Consider the following 14,085-nt stretch of genomic DNA (forward strand, 5'->3'; position numbering starts at 1 on the left):
TATAATGGGCAGTTAGTATACGGGGGCAGTTAGTATAATGGGCAGTTAGTATAATGGGCAGTTAGTATAATGGGCAGTTAGTATAATGGGCGGTTAGTATAATGGGCAGTTAGTATAATGGGCAGTTAGTATACGGGGCAGTTAGTATAATGGGCAGTTAGTATAATGGGCAGTTAGTATAATGGGCAGTTAGTATACGGGGGCAGTTAGTATAAGGGGCAGTTAGTATAATGGGCAGTTAGTATAATGGGCAGTTAGTATAAGGGGCAGTTAGTATAAGGGGCAGTTAGTATAATGGGCAGTTAGTATAATGGGCAGTTAGTATAAGGGGCAGTTAGTATAAGGGGCAGTTAGTATAAGGGGCAGTTAGTATAATGGGCAGTTAGTATAATGGGCAGTTAGTATAATGGGCAGTTAGTATAAGGGGCAGTTAGTATAATGGGCAGTTAGTATAATGGGCAGTTAGTATAAGGGGCAGTTAGTATAATGGGCAGTTAGTATAATGGGCAGTTAGTATACGGGGGCAGTTAGTATACGGGGGCAGTTAGTATACGGGGGCAGTTAGTATAATGGGCAGTTAGTATAATGGGCAGTTAGTATAATGGGCAGTTAGTATACGGGGGCAGTTAGTATAATGGGCAGTTAGTATAATGGGCAGTTAGTATAAGGGGCAGTTAGTATAATGGGCAGTTAGTATAATGGGCAGTTAGTATAAGGGGCAGTTAGTATACGGGGGCAGTTAGTATAATGGGCAGTTAGTATAATGGGCGGTTAGTATAAGGGGCAGTTAGTATAATGGGCAGTTAGTATACGGGGGCAGTTAGTATACGGGGGCAGTTAGTATAATGGGCAGTTAGTATAATGGGCAGTTAGTATAATGGGCAGTTAGTATAGGGGGCAGTTAGTATAATGGGCAGTTAGTATAATGGGCAGTTAGTATAATGGGCAGTTAGTAGACGGGGGCAGTTAGTATAATGGGCAGTTAGTATAATGGGCAGTTAGTATAATGGGCAGTTAGTATACGGGGGCAGTTAGTATAAGGGGCAGTTAGTATAATGGGCAGTTAGTATAATGGGCAGTTAGTATACGGGGGCAGTTAGTATAATGGGCAGTTAGTATAATGGGCAGTTAGTATAATGGGCAGTTAGTATAATGGGCAGTTAGTATAAGGGGCAGTTAGTATAAGGGGCAGTTAGTATAATGGGCAGTTAGTATAATGGGCAGTTAGTATAAGGGGCAGTTAGTATAATGAGCTGTCAGTATAAGGGGCGGTTAGTATAATGGGCAGTTAGTATAATGGGCAGTTAGTATACGGGGGCAGTTAGTATAATGGGCAGTTAGTATAAGGGGCAGTTAGTATAATGAGCTGTCAGTATAAGGGGCAGTTAGTATAAGGGGCAGTTAGTATAATGGGCAGTTAGTATAATGGGCAGTTAGTATAAGGGGCAGTTAGTATAAGGGGCAGTTAGTATAATGGGCAGTTAGTATACGGGGGCAGTTAGTATAATGGGCAGTTAGTATAATGGGCAGTTAGTATAAGGGGCAGTTAGTATAATGGGCAGTTAGTATAAGGGGCAGTTAGTATAATGGGCAGTTAGTATAATGGGCAGTTAGTATACGGGGGCAGTTAGTATACGGGGGCAGTTAGTACAAGGGGCAGTTAGTATAATGGGCAGTTAGTATAATGGGCAGTTAGTATAATGGGCAGTTAGTATAATGGGCAGTTAGTATACGGGGGCAGTTAGTATAATGGGCAGTTAGTATAATGGGCAGTTAGTATAATGGGCAGTTAGTATAAGGGGCAGTTAGTATAATGGGCAGTTAGTATAATGGGCAGTTAGTATAAGGGGCAGTTAGTATAATGGGCAGTTAGTATAATGGGCAGTTAGTATAATGGGCAGTTAGTATACGGGGGCAGTTAGTATAAGGGGCAGTTAGTATAATGGGCAGTTAGTATAATGGGCAGTTAGTATAATGGGCAGTTAGTATAATGGGCAGTTAGTATAATGGGCAGTTAGTATAAGGGGCAGTTAGTATAATGGGCAGTTAGTATAATGGGCAGTTAGTATAAGGGGCAGTTAGTATAAGGGGCAGTTAGTATAATGGGCAGTTAGTATAATGGGCAGTTAGTATACGGGGGCAGTTAGTATAATGGGCAGTTAGTATAAGGGGCAGTTAGTATAATGAGCTGTCAGTATAAGGGGCAGTTAGTATAAGGGGCAGTTAGTATAATGGGCAGTTAGTATAATGGGCAGTTAGTATAAGGGGCAGTTAGTATAAGGGGCAGTTAGTATAATGGGCAGTTAGTATACGGGGGCAGTTAGTATAATGGGCAGTTAGTATAATGGGCAGTTAGTATAAGGGGCAGTTAGTATACGGGGGCAGTTAGTATAATGGGCAGTTAGTATAATGGGCAGTTAGTATAATGGGCAGTTAGTATAAGGGGCAGTTAGTATACGGGGGCAGTTAGTATAATGGGCAGTTAGTATAATGGGCAGTTAGTATAAGGGGCAGTTAGTATAATGGGCAGTTAGTATAAGGGGCAGTTAGTATAATGGGCAGTTAGTATAATGGGCAGTTAGTATACGGGGGCAGTTAGTATAATGGGCAGTTAGTATAATGGGCAGTTAGTATAATGGGCAGTTAGTATACGGGGGCAGTTAGTATAGGGGGCAGTTAGTATAATGGGCAGTTAGTATAATGGGCAGTTAGTATACGGGGGCAGTTAGTATAATGGGCAGTTAGTATAATGGGCAGTTAGTATAGGGGGCAGTTAGTATAATGGGCAGTTAGTATAATGGGCAGTTAGTATACGGGGGCAGTTAGTATAATGGGCAGTTAGTATAATGGGCAGTTAGTATAAGGGGCAGTTAGTATAATGGGCAGTTAGTATAATGGGCAGTTAGTATACGGGGGCAGTTAGTATAAGGGGCAGTTAGTATAAGGGGCAGTTAGTATAATGGGCAGTTAGTATAATGGGCAGTTAGTATACGGGGGCAGTTAGTATAATGGGCAGTTAGTATAATGGGCAGTTAGTATAAGGGGCAGTTAGTATAAGGGGCAGTTAGTATAATGGGAAGTTAGTATAAGGGGCAGTTAGTATAATGGGCAGTTAGTATAATGGGCAGTTAGTATAAGGGGCAGTTAGTATAAGGGGCAGTTAGTATAATGGGCAGTTAGTATAATGGGCAGTTAGTATAATGGGCAGTTAGTATAAGGGGCAGTTAGTATAATGAGCTGTCAGTATAAGGGGCGGTTAGTATAATGGGCAGTTAGTATAATGGGCAGTTAGTATACGGGGGCAGTTAGTATAATGGGCAGTTAGTATAAGGGGCAGTTAGTATAATGAGCTGTCAGTATAAGGGGCAATTAGTATAAGGGGCAGTTAGTATAATGGGAAGTTAGTATAAGGGGCAGTTAGTATAATGGGCAGTTAGTATAATGGGCAGTTAGTATAATGGGCAGTTAGTATAAGGGGCAGTTAGTATAATGAGCTGTCAGTATAAGGGGCGGTTAGTATAATGGGCAGTTAGTATAATGGGCAGTTAGTATACGGGGGCAGTTAGTATAATGGGCAGTTAGTATAAGGGGCAGTTAGTATAATGAGCTGTCAGTATAAGGGGCAATTAGTATAAGGGGCAGTTAGTATAATGGGCAGTTAGTATAATGGGCAGTTAGTATAAGGGGCAGTTAGTATAAGGGGCAGTTAGTATAATGGGCAGTTAGTATACGGGGGCAGTTAGTATAATGGGCAGTTAGTATAATGGGCAGTTAGTATAATGGGCAGTTAGTATAAGGGGCAGTTAGTATAATGGGCAGTTAGTATAATGGGCAGTTAGTATACGGGGGCAGTTAGTATAATGGGCAGTTAGTATAATGGGCAGTTAGTATAATGGGCAGTTAGTATACGGGGGCAGTTAGTATAGGGGGCAGTTAGTATAATGGGCAGTTAGTATAATGGGCAGTTAGTATACGGGGGCAGTTAGTATAATGGGCAGTTAGTATAATGGGCAGTTAGTATAATGGGCAGTTAGTATACGGGGGCAGTTAGTATAGGGGGCAGTTAGTATAATGGGCAGTTAGTATAATGGGCAGTTAGTATACGGGGGCAGTTAGTATAATGGGCAGTTAGTATAATGGGCAGTTAGTATAAGGGGCAGTTAGTATAATGGGCAGTTAGTATAATGGGCAGTTAGTATAATGGGCAGTTAGTATAAGGGGCAGTTAGTATAATGGGCAGTTAGTATAAGGGGCAGTTAGTATAATGGGCAGTTAGTATAATGGGCAGTTAGTATAATGGGCAGTTAGTATAATGGGCAGTTAGTATACGGGGGCAGTTAGTATAAGGGGCAGTTAGTATAATGGGCAGTTAGTATAAGGGGCAGTCAGTATAATGGGCATTTAGTATAAGGGGGCAGTTAGTATAATGGGCAGTTAGTATAAGGGGCAGTTAGTATAATGAGCTGTCAGTATAAGGGGCGGTTAGTATAATGGGCAGTTAGTATAATGGGCAGTTAGTATACGGGGGCAGTTAGTATAATGGGCAGTTAGTATAAGGGGCAGTTAGTATAATGAGCTGTCAGTATAAGGGGCAGTTAGTATAAGGGGCAGTTAGTATAATGGGCAGTTAGTATAATGGGCAGTTAGTATAAGGGGCAGTTAGTATAAGGGGCAGTTAGTATAATGGGCAGTTAGTATAATGGGCAGTTAGTATAATGGGCAGTTAGTATACGGGGGCAGTTAGTATAATGGGCAGTTAGTATAATGAGCTGTCAGTATAAGGGGCAGTTAGTATAATGGGCGGTTAGTATTATGGGCGGTTAGTATAATGGGCAGTTAGTATAATGGGCAGTTAGTATAATGGGCAGTTAGTATACGGGGGCAGTTAGTATAATGGGCAGTTAGTATAATGGGCAGTTAGTATAAGGGGCAGTTAGTATAATGGGCAGTTAGTATAATGGGCAGTTAGTATAATGGGCAGTTAGTATACGGGGGCAGTTAGTATAATGGGCAGTTAGTATAATGAGCTGTCAGTATAAGGGGCAGTTAGTATAAGGGGCAGTTAGTATAATGGGCAGTTAGTATAATGGGCAGTTAGTATAAGGGGCAGTTAGTATAATGGGCAGTTAGTATAATGGGCAGTTAGTATACGGGGGCAGTTAGTATAGGGGGCAGTTAGTATAATGGGCAGTTAGTATAATGGGCAGTTAGTATACGGGGGCAGTTAGTATAATGGGCAGTTAGTATAATGGGCAGTTAGTATAATGGGCAGTTAGTATAAGGGGCAGTTAGTATAATGGGCAGTTAGTATAATGGGCAGTTAGTATAAGGGGCAGTTAGTATAATGGGCAGTTAGTATAATGGGCAGTTAGTATAATGGGCAGTTAGTATACGGGGGCAGTTAGTATAAGGGGCAGTTAGTATAATGGGCAGTTAGTATACGGGGGCAGTTAGTATAATGGGCAGTTAGTATAATGGGCAGTTAGTATAATGGGCAGTTAGTATAATGGGCAGTTAGTATAAGGGGCAGTTAGTATAAGGGGCAGTTAGTATAATGGGCAGTTAGTATAAGGGGCAGTTAGTATAATGGGCAGTTAGTATAAGGGGCAGTTAGTATAATGGGCAGTTAGTATAATGGGCAGTTAGTATAATGGGCAGTTAGTATACGGGGGCAGTTAGTATAAGGGGCAGTTAGTATAATGGGCAGTTAGTATAATGGGCAGTTAGTATAATGGGCAGTCAGTATAAGGGGCGGTTAGTATACGGGGGCAGTTAGTATAATGGGCAGTTAGTATAAGGGGCAGTTAGTATAATGGGCAGTTAGTATAATGGGCAGTTAGTATAATGGGCAGTTAGTATAAGGGGCAGTTAGTATAATGGGCAGTTAGTATAATGGGCAGTTAGTATAAGGGGCAGTTAGTATAATGGGCAGTTAGTATACGGGGGCAGTTAGTATAATGGGCAGTTAGTATAATGGGCAGTTAGTATAAGGGGCAGTTAGTATAATGGGCAGTTAGTATAATGGGCAGTTAGTATAAGGGGCAGTTAGTATAATGGGCAGTTAGTATAATGGGCAGTTAGTATAAGGGGCAGTTAGTATAATGGGCAGTTAGTATACGGGGGCAGTTAGTATAATGGGCAGTTAGTATAATGGGCAGTTAGTATAATGGGCAGTTAGTATAATGGGCAGTTAGTATAAGGGGCAGTTAGTATAATGGGCAGTTAGTATAAGGGGCAGTTAGTATAATGGGCAGTTAGTATAATGGGCAGTTAGTATAATGGGCAGTTAGTATACGGGGGCAGTTAGTATAATGGGCAGTTAGTATAATGGGCAGTTAGTATACGGGGGCAGTTAGTATAAGGGGCAGTTAGTATAATGGGCAGTTAGTATAATGGGCAGTTAGTATACGGGGGCAGTTAGTATAATGGGCAGTTAGTATAATGGGCAGTTAGTATAATGGGCAGTTAGTATAAGGGGCAGTTAGTATAATGGGCAGTTAGTATACGGGGGCAGTTAGTATAATGGGCAGTTAGTATAAGGGGCAGTTAGTATAAGGGGCAGTTAGTATAATGGGCAGTTAGTATAATGGGCAGTTAGTATAATGGGCAGTTAGTATACGGGGGCAGTTAGTATAATGGGCAGTTAGTATAAGGGGCAGTTAGTATAATGGGCAGTTTGTATAATGGGCAGTTAGTATAAGGGGCAGTTAGTATAATGGGCAGTTAGTATAATGGGCAGTTAGTATAATGGGCAGTTAGTATACGGGGGCAGTTAGTATAATGGGCAGTTAGTATAAGGGGCAGTTAGTATAATGGGCAGTTAGTATAATGGGCAGTTAGTATAATGGGCAGTTAGTATAATGGGCAGTCAGTATAAGGGGCGGTTAGTATACGGGGGCAGTTAGTATAATGGGCAGTTAGTATAAGGGGCAGTTAGTATAATGGGCAGTTAGTATAATGGGCAGTTAGTATAATGGGCAGTTAGTATAAGGGGCAGTTAGTATAATGGGCAGTTAGTATAATGGGCAGTTAGTATAAGGGGCAGTTAGTATAATGGGCAGTTAGTATAATGGGCAGTTAGTATACGGGGGCAGTTAGTATAATGGGCAGTTAGTATAAGGGGCAGTTAGTATAAGGGGCAGTTAGTATAATGGGCAGTTAGTATAAGGGGCAGTTAGTATAATGGGCAGTTAGTATAATGGGCAGTTAGTATAATGGGCAGTTAGTATAATGGGCAGTTAGTATAAGGGGCAGTTAGTATAATGGGCAGTTAGTATAATGGGCAGTTAGTATAAGGGGCAGTTAGTATAATGGGCAGTTAGTATACGGGGGCAGTTAGTATAATGGGCAGTTAGTATAATGGGCAGTTAGTATACGGGGGCAGTTAGTATAATGGGCAGTTAGTATACGGGGGCAGTTAGTATAATGGGCAGTTAGTATAATGGGCAGTTAGTATAATGGGCAGTTAGTATAAGGGGCAGTTAGTATAATGGGCAGTTAGTATAATGGGCAGTTAGTATAAGGGGCAGTTAGTATAAGGGGCAGTTAGTATAATGGGCAGTTAGTATAAGGGGCAGTTAGTATAATGGGCAGTTAGTATAATGGGCAGTTAGTATACGGGGGCAGTTAGTATAATGGGCAGTTAGTATAATGGGCAGTTAGTATAAGGGGCAGTTAGTATAATGGGCAGTTAGTATAAGGGGCAGTTAGTATAATGGGCAGTTAGTATAATGGGCAGTCAGTATAATGGGCAGTTAGTATAATGGGCAGTTAGTATACGGGGGCAGTTAGTATAATGGGCAGTTAGTATAATGGGCAGTTAGTATAATGGGCAGTTAGTATAATGGGCAGTTGGTATAAGGGGCAGTTAGTATAATGGGCAGTTAGTATAATGGGCAGTTAGTATAAGGCGCAGTTAGTATAAGGGGCAGTTAGTATAATGGGCAGTTAGTATAAGGGGCAGTTAGTATAATGGGCAGTTAGTATAACGGGCAGTTAGTATACGGGGGCAGTTAGTATAATGGGCAGTTAGTATAATGGGCAGTCAGTATAATGGGCAGTTAGTATAATGGGCAGTTAGTATAATGGGCAGTTAGTATAAGGGGCAGTTAGTATAATGGGCAGTTAGTATAAGGGGCAGTTAGTATAATGGGCAGTTAGTATAATGGGCAGTTAGTATAATGGGCAGTTAGTATAAGGGGCAGTTAGTATAAGGGGCAGTTAGTATAATGGGCAGTTAGTATAAGGGGCAGTTAGTATAATGGGCAGTTAGTATAAGGGGCAGTTAGTATAATGGGCAGTTAGTATAATGGGCAGTTAGTATAATGGGCAGTTAGTATATGGGGGCAGTTAGTATAAGGGGCAGTTAGTATAATGGGCAGTTAGTATAATGGGCAGTTAGTATAATGGGCAGTCAGTATAAGGGGCGGTTAGTATACGGGGGCAGTTAGTATAATGGGCAGTTAGTATAAGGGGCAGTTAGTATAATGGGCAGTTAGTATAATGGGCAGTTAGTATAATGGGCAGTTAGTATAAGGGGCAGTTAGTATAATGGGCAGTTAGTATAATGGGCAGTTAGTATAAGGGGCAGTTAGTATAATGGGCAGTTAGTATACGGGGGCAGTTAGTATAATGGGCAGTTAGTATAATGGGCAGTTAGTATAAGGGGCAGTTAGTATAATGGGCAGTTAGTATAATGGGCAGTTAGTATAAGGGGCAGTTAGTATAATGGGCAGTTAGTATAATGGGCAGTTAGTATAAGGGGCAGTTAGTATAATGGGCAGTTAGTATACGGGGGCAGTTAGTATAATGGGCAGTTAGTATAATGGGCAGTTAGTATAATGGGCAGTTAGTATAATGGGCAGTTAGTATAAGGGGCAGTTAGTATAATGGGCAGTTAGTATAAGGGGCAGTTAGTATAATGGGCAGTTAGTATAATGGGCAGTTAGTATAATGGGCAGTTAGTATACGGGGGCAGTTAGTATAATGGGCAGTTAGTATAATGGGCAGTTAGTATACGGGGGCAGTTAGTATAAGGGGCAGTTAGTATAATGGGCAGTTAGTATAATGGGCAGTTAGTATACGGGGGCAGTTAGTATAATGGGCAGTTAGTATAATGGGCAGTTAGTATAATGGGCAGTTAGTATAAGGGGCAGTTAGTATAATGGGCAGTTAGTATACGGGGGCAGTTAGTATAATGGGCAGTTAGTATAAGGGGCAGTTAGTATAAGGGGCAGTTAGTATAATGGGCAGTTAGTATAATGGGCAGTTAGTATAATGGGCAGTTAGTATACGGGGGCAGTTAGTATAATGGGCAGTTAGTATAAGGGGCAGTTAGTATAATGGGCAGTTTGTATAATGGGCAGTTAGTATAAGGGGCAGTTAGTATAAGGGGCAGTTAGTATAATGGGCAGTTAGTATAATGGGCAGTTAGTATACGGGGGCAGTTAGTATAATGGGCAGTTAGTATAATGGGCAGTTAGTATAATGGGCAGTTAGTATAATGGGCAGTTAGTATAATGGGCAGTCAGTATAAGGGGCGGTTAGTATACGGGGGCAGTTAGTATAATGGGCAGTTAGTATAAGGGGCAGTTAGTATAATGGGCAGTTAGTATAATGGGCAGTTAGTATAATGGGCAGTTAGTATAAGGGGCAGTTAGTATAATGGGCAGTTAGTATAATGGGCAGTTAGTATAAGGGGCAGTTAGTATAATGGGCAGTTAGTATAATGGGCAGTTAGTATACGGGGGCAGTTAGTATAATGGGCAGTTAGTATAAGGGGCAGTTAGTATAAGGGGCAGTTAGTATAATGGGCAGTTAGTATAAGGGGCAGTTAGTATAATGGGCAGTTAGTATAATGGGCAGTTAGTATAATGGGCAGTTAGTATAATGGGCAGTTAGTATAAGGGGCAGTTAGTATAATGGGCAGTTAGTATAATGGGCAGTTAGTATAAGGGGCAGTTAGTATAATGGGCAGTTAGTATACGGGGGCAGTTAGTATAATGGGCAGTTAGTATAATGGGCAGTTAGTATACGGGGGCAGTTAGTATAATGGGCAGTTAGTATACGGGGGCAGTTAGTATAATGGGCAGTTAGTATAATGGGCAGTTAGTATAATGGGCAGTTAGTATAAGGGGCAGTTAGTATAATGGGCAGTTAGTATAATGGGCAGTTAGTATAAGGGGCAGTTAGTATAAGGGGCAGTTAGTATAATGGGCAGTTAGTATAAGGGGCAGTTAGTATAATGGGCAGTTAGTATAATGGGCAGTTAGTATACGGGGGCAGTTAGTATAATGGGCAGTTAGTATAATGGGCAGTTAGTATAAGGGGCAGTTAGTATAATGGGCAGTTAGTATAAGGGGCAGTTAGTATAATGGGCAGTTAGTATAATGGGCAGTCAGTATAATGGGCAGTTAGTATAATGGGCAGTTAGTATAATGGGCAGTTAGTATAATGGGCAGTTAGTATAATGGGCAGTTAGTATAATGGGCAGTTGGTATAAGGGGCAGTTAGTATAATGGGCAGTTAGTATAATGGGCAGTTAGTATAATGGGCAGTTAGTATAAGGCGCAGTTAGTATAAGGGGCAGTTAGTATAATGGGCAGTTAGTATAAGGGGCAGTTAGTATAATGGGCAGTTAGTATAACGGGCAGTTAGTATACGGGGGCAGTTAGTATAATGGGCAGTTAGTATAATGGGCAGTCAGTATAATGGGCAGTTAGTATAATGGGCAGTTAGTATAATGGGCAGTTAGTATAAGGGGCAGTTAGTATAATGGGCAGTTAGTATAAGGGGCAGTTAGTATAATGGGCAGTTAGTATAATGGGCAGTTAGTATACGGGGCAGTTAGTATAATGGGCAGTTAGTATACGTGGGCAGTTAGTATAATGGGCAGTTAGTATACGGGGGCAGTTAGTATAATGGGCAGTTAGTATAATGGGCAGTTAGTATAAGGGGCAGTTAGTATAATGAGCAGTTAGTATAAGGGGCAGTTAGTATAATGGGCAGTTAGTATACGGGGGCAGTTAGTATAATGGGCAGTTAGTATACGGGGGCAGTTAGTATAATGGGCAGTTAGTATAATGGGCAGTTAGTATAAGGGGCAGTTAGTATAATGGGCAGTTAGTATAATGGGCAGTTAGTATAAGGGGCAGTTAGTATAATGGGCAGTTAGTATAATGGGCAGTTAGTATACGGGGGCAGTTAGTATAATGGGCAGTTAGTATAATGGGCAGTTAGTATACGGGGGCAGTTAGTATAATGGGCAGTTAGTATAATGGGCAGTTAGTATAAGGGGCAGTTAGTATAATGGGCAGTTAGTATAATGGGCAGTTAGTATACGGGGGCAGTTAGTATACGGGGGCAGTTAGTATAAGGGGCAGTTAGTATAATGGGCAGTTAGTATACGGGGGCAGTTAGTATAATGGGCAGTTAGTATAATGGGCAGTTAGTATAATGGGCAGTTAGTATACGGGGGCAGTTAGTATAATGGGCAGTTAGTATAATGGGCAGTTAGTATAAGGGGCAGTTAGTATAATGGGCAGTTAGTATAAGGGGCAGTTAGTATAATGAGCAGTTAGTATAAGGGGCAGTTAGTATAATGGGCAGTTAGTATACGGGGGCAGTTAGTATAATGGGCAGTTAGTATACGGGGGCAGTTAGTATAATGGGCAGTTAGTATAATGGGCAGTTAGTATAAGGGGCAGTTAGTATAATGGGCAGTTAGTATAATGGGCAGTTAGTATAATGGGCAGTTAGTATAATGGGCAGTTAGTATAAGGGGCAGTTAGTATAATGGGCAGTTAGTATAAGGGGCAGTTAGTATAATGGGCAGTTAGTATAATGGGCAGTTAGTATAATGGGCAGTTAGTATACGGGGGCAGTTAGTATAATGGGCAGTTAGTATAATGGGCAGTTAGTATACGGGGGCAGTTAGTATAAGGGGCAGTTAGTATAATGGGCAGTTAGTATAATGGGCAGTTAGTATACGGGGGCAGTTAGTATAATGGGCAGTTAGTATAATGGGCAGTTAGTATAATGGGCAGTTAGTATAAGGGGCAGTTAGTATAATGGGCAGTTAGTATACGGGGGCAGTTAGTATAATGGGCAGTTAGTATAAGGGGCAGTTAGTATAAGGGGCAGTTAGTATAATGGGCAGTTAGTATAATGGGCAGTTAGTATAATGGGCAGTTAGTATACGGGGGCAGTTAGTATAATGGGCAGTTAGTATAAGGGGCAGTTAGTATAATGGGCAGTTTGTATAATGGGCAGTTAGTATAAGGGGCAGTTAGTATAATGGGCAGTTAGTATAATGGGCAGTTAGTATAATGGGCAGTTAGTATACGGGGGCAGTTAGTATAATGGGCAGTTAGTATAAGGGGCAGTTAGTATAATGGGCAGTTAGTATAATGGGCAGTTAGTATAATGGGCAGTTAGTATAATGGGCAGTCAGTATAAGGGGCGGTTAGTATACGGGGGCAGTTAGTATAATGGGCAGTTAGTATAAGGGGCAGTTAGTATAATGGGCAGTTAGTATAATGGGCAGTTAGTATAAGGGGCAGTTAGTATAATGGGCAGTTAGTATAATGGGCAGTTAGTATAAGGGGCAGTTAGTATAATGGGCAGTTAGTATAATGGGCAGTTAGTATACGGGGGCAGTTAGTATAATGGGCAGTTAGTATAAGGGGCAGTTAGTATAAGGGGCAGTTAGTATAATGGGCAGTTAGTATAAGGGGCAGTTAGTATAATGGGCAGTTAGTATAATGGGCAGTTAGTATAATGGGCAGTTAGTATAATGGGCAGTTAGTATAAGGGGCAGTTAGTATAATGGGCAGTTAGTATAATGGGCAGTTAGTATAAGGGGCAGTTAGTATAATGGGCAGTTAGTATACGGGGGCAGTTAGTATAATGGGCAGTTAGTATAATGGGCAGTTAGTATACGGGGGCAGTTAGTATAATGGGCAGTTAGTATACGGGGGCAGTTAGTATAATGGGCAGTTAGTATAATGGGCAGTTAGTATAATGGGCAGTTAGTATAAGGGGCAGTTAGTATAATGGGCAGTTAGTATAATGGGCAGTTAGTATAAGGGGCAGTTAGTATAAGGGGCAGTTAGTATAATGGGCAGTTAGTATAAGGGGCAGTTAGTATAATGGGCAGTTAGTATAATGGGCAGTTAGTATACGGGGGCAGTTAGTATAATGGGCAGTTAGTATAATGGGCAGTTAGTATAAGGGGCAGTTAGTATAATGGGCAGTTAGTATAAGGGGCAGTTAGTATAATGGGCAGTTAGTATAATGGGCAGTCAGTATAATGGGCAGTTAGTATAATGGGCAGTTAGTATACGGGGGCAGTTAGTATAATGGGCAGTTAGTATAATGGGCAGTTAGTATAATGGGCAGTTAGTATAATGGGCAGTTGGTATAAGGGGCAGTTAGTATAATGGGCAGTTAGTATAATGGGCAGTTAGTATAAGGCGCAGTTAGTATAAGGGGCAGTTAGTATAATGGGCAGTTAGTATAAGGGGCAGTTAGTATAATGGGCAGTTAGTATAACGGGCAGTTAGTATACGGGGGCAGTTAGTATAATGGGCAGTTAGTATAATGGGCAGTCAGTATAATGGGCAGTTAGTATAATGGGCAGTTAGTATAATGGGCAGTTAGTATAAGGGGCAGTTAGTATAATGGGCAGTTAGTATAAGGGGCAGTTAGTATAATGGGCAGTTAGTATAATGGGCAGTTAGTATACGGGGCAGTTAGTATAATGGGCAGTTAGTATACGTGGGCAGTTAGTATAATGGGCAGTTAGTATACGGGGGCAGTTAGTATAATGGGCAGTTAGTATAATGGGCAGTTAGTATAAGGGGCAGTTAGTATAATGAGCAGTTAGTATAAGGGGCAGTTAGTATAATGGGCAGTTAGTATACGGGGGCAGTTAGTATAATGGGCAGTTAGTATACGGGGGCAGTTAGTATAATGGGCAGTTAGTATAATGGGCAGTTAGTATAAGGGGCAGTTAGTATAATGGGCAGTTAGTATAATGGGCAGTTAGTATAAGGGGCAGTTAGTATAATGGGCAGTTAGTATAAT

The sequence above is a fragment of the Ranitomeya variabilis genome, chromosome 6 (genome assembly GCF_051348905.1).
Source record: "Ranitomeya variabilis isolate aRanVar5 chromosome 6, aRanVar5.hap1, whole genome shotgun sequence".
Taxonomy (NCBI): domain Eukaryota; kingdom Metazoa; phylum Chordata; class Amphibia; order Anura; family Dendrobatidae; genus Ranitomeya; species Ranitomeya variabilis.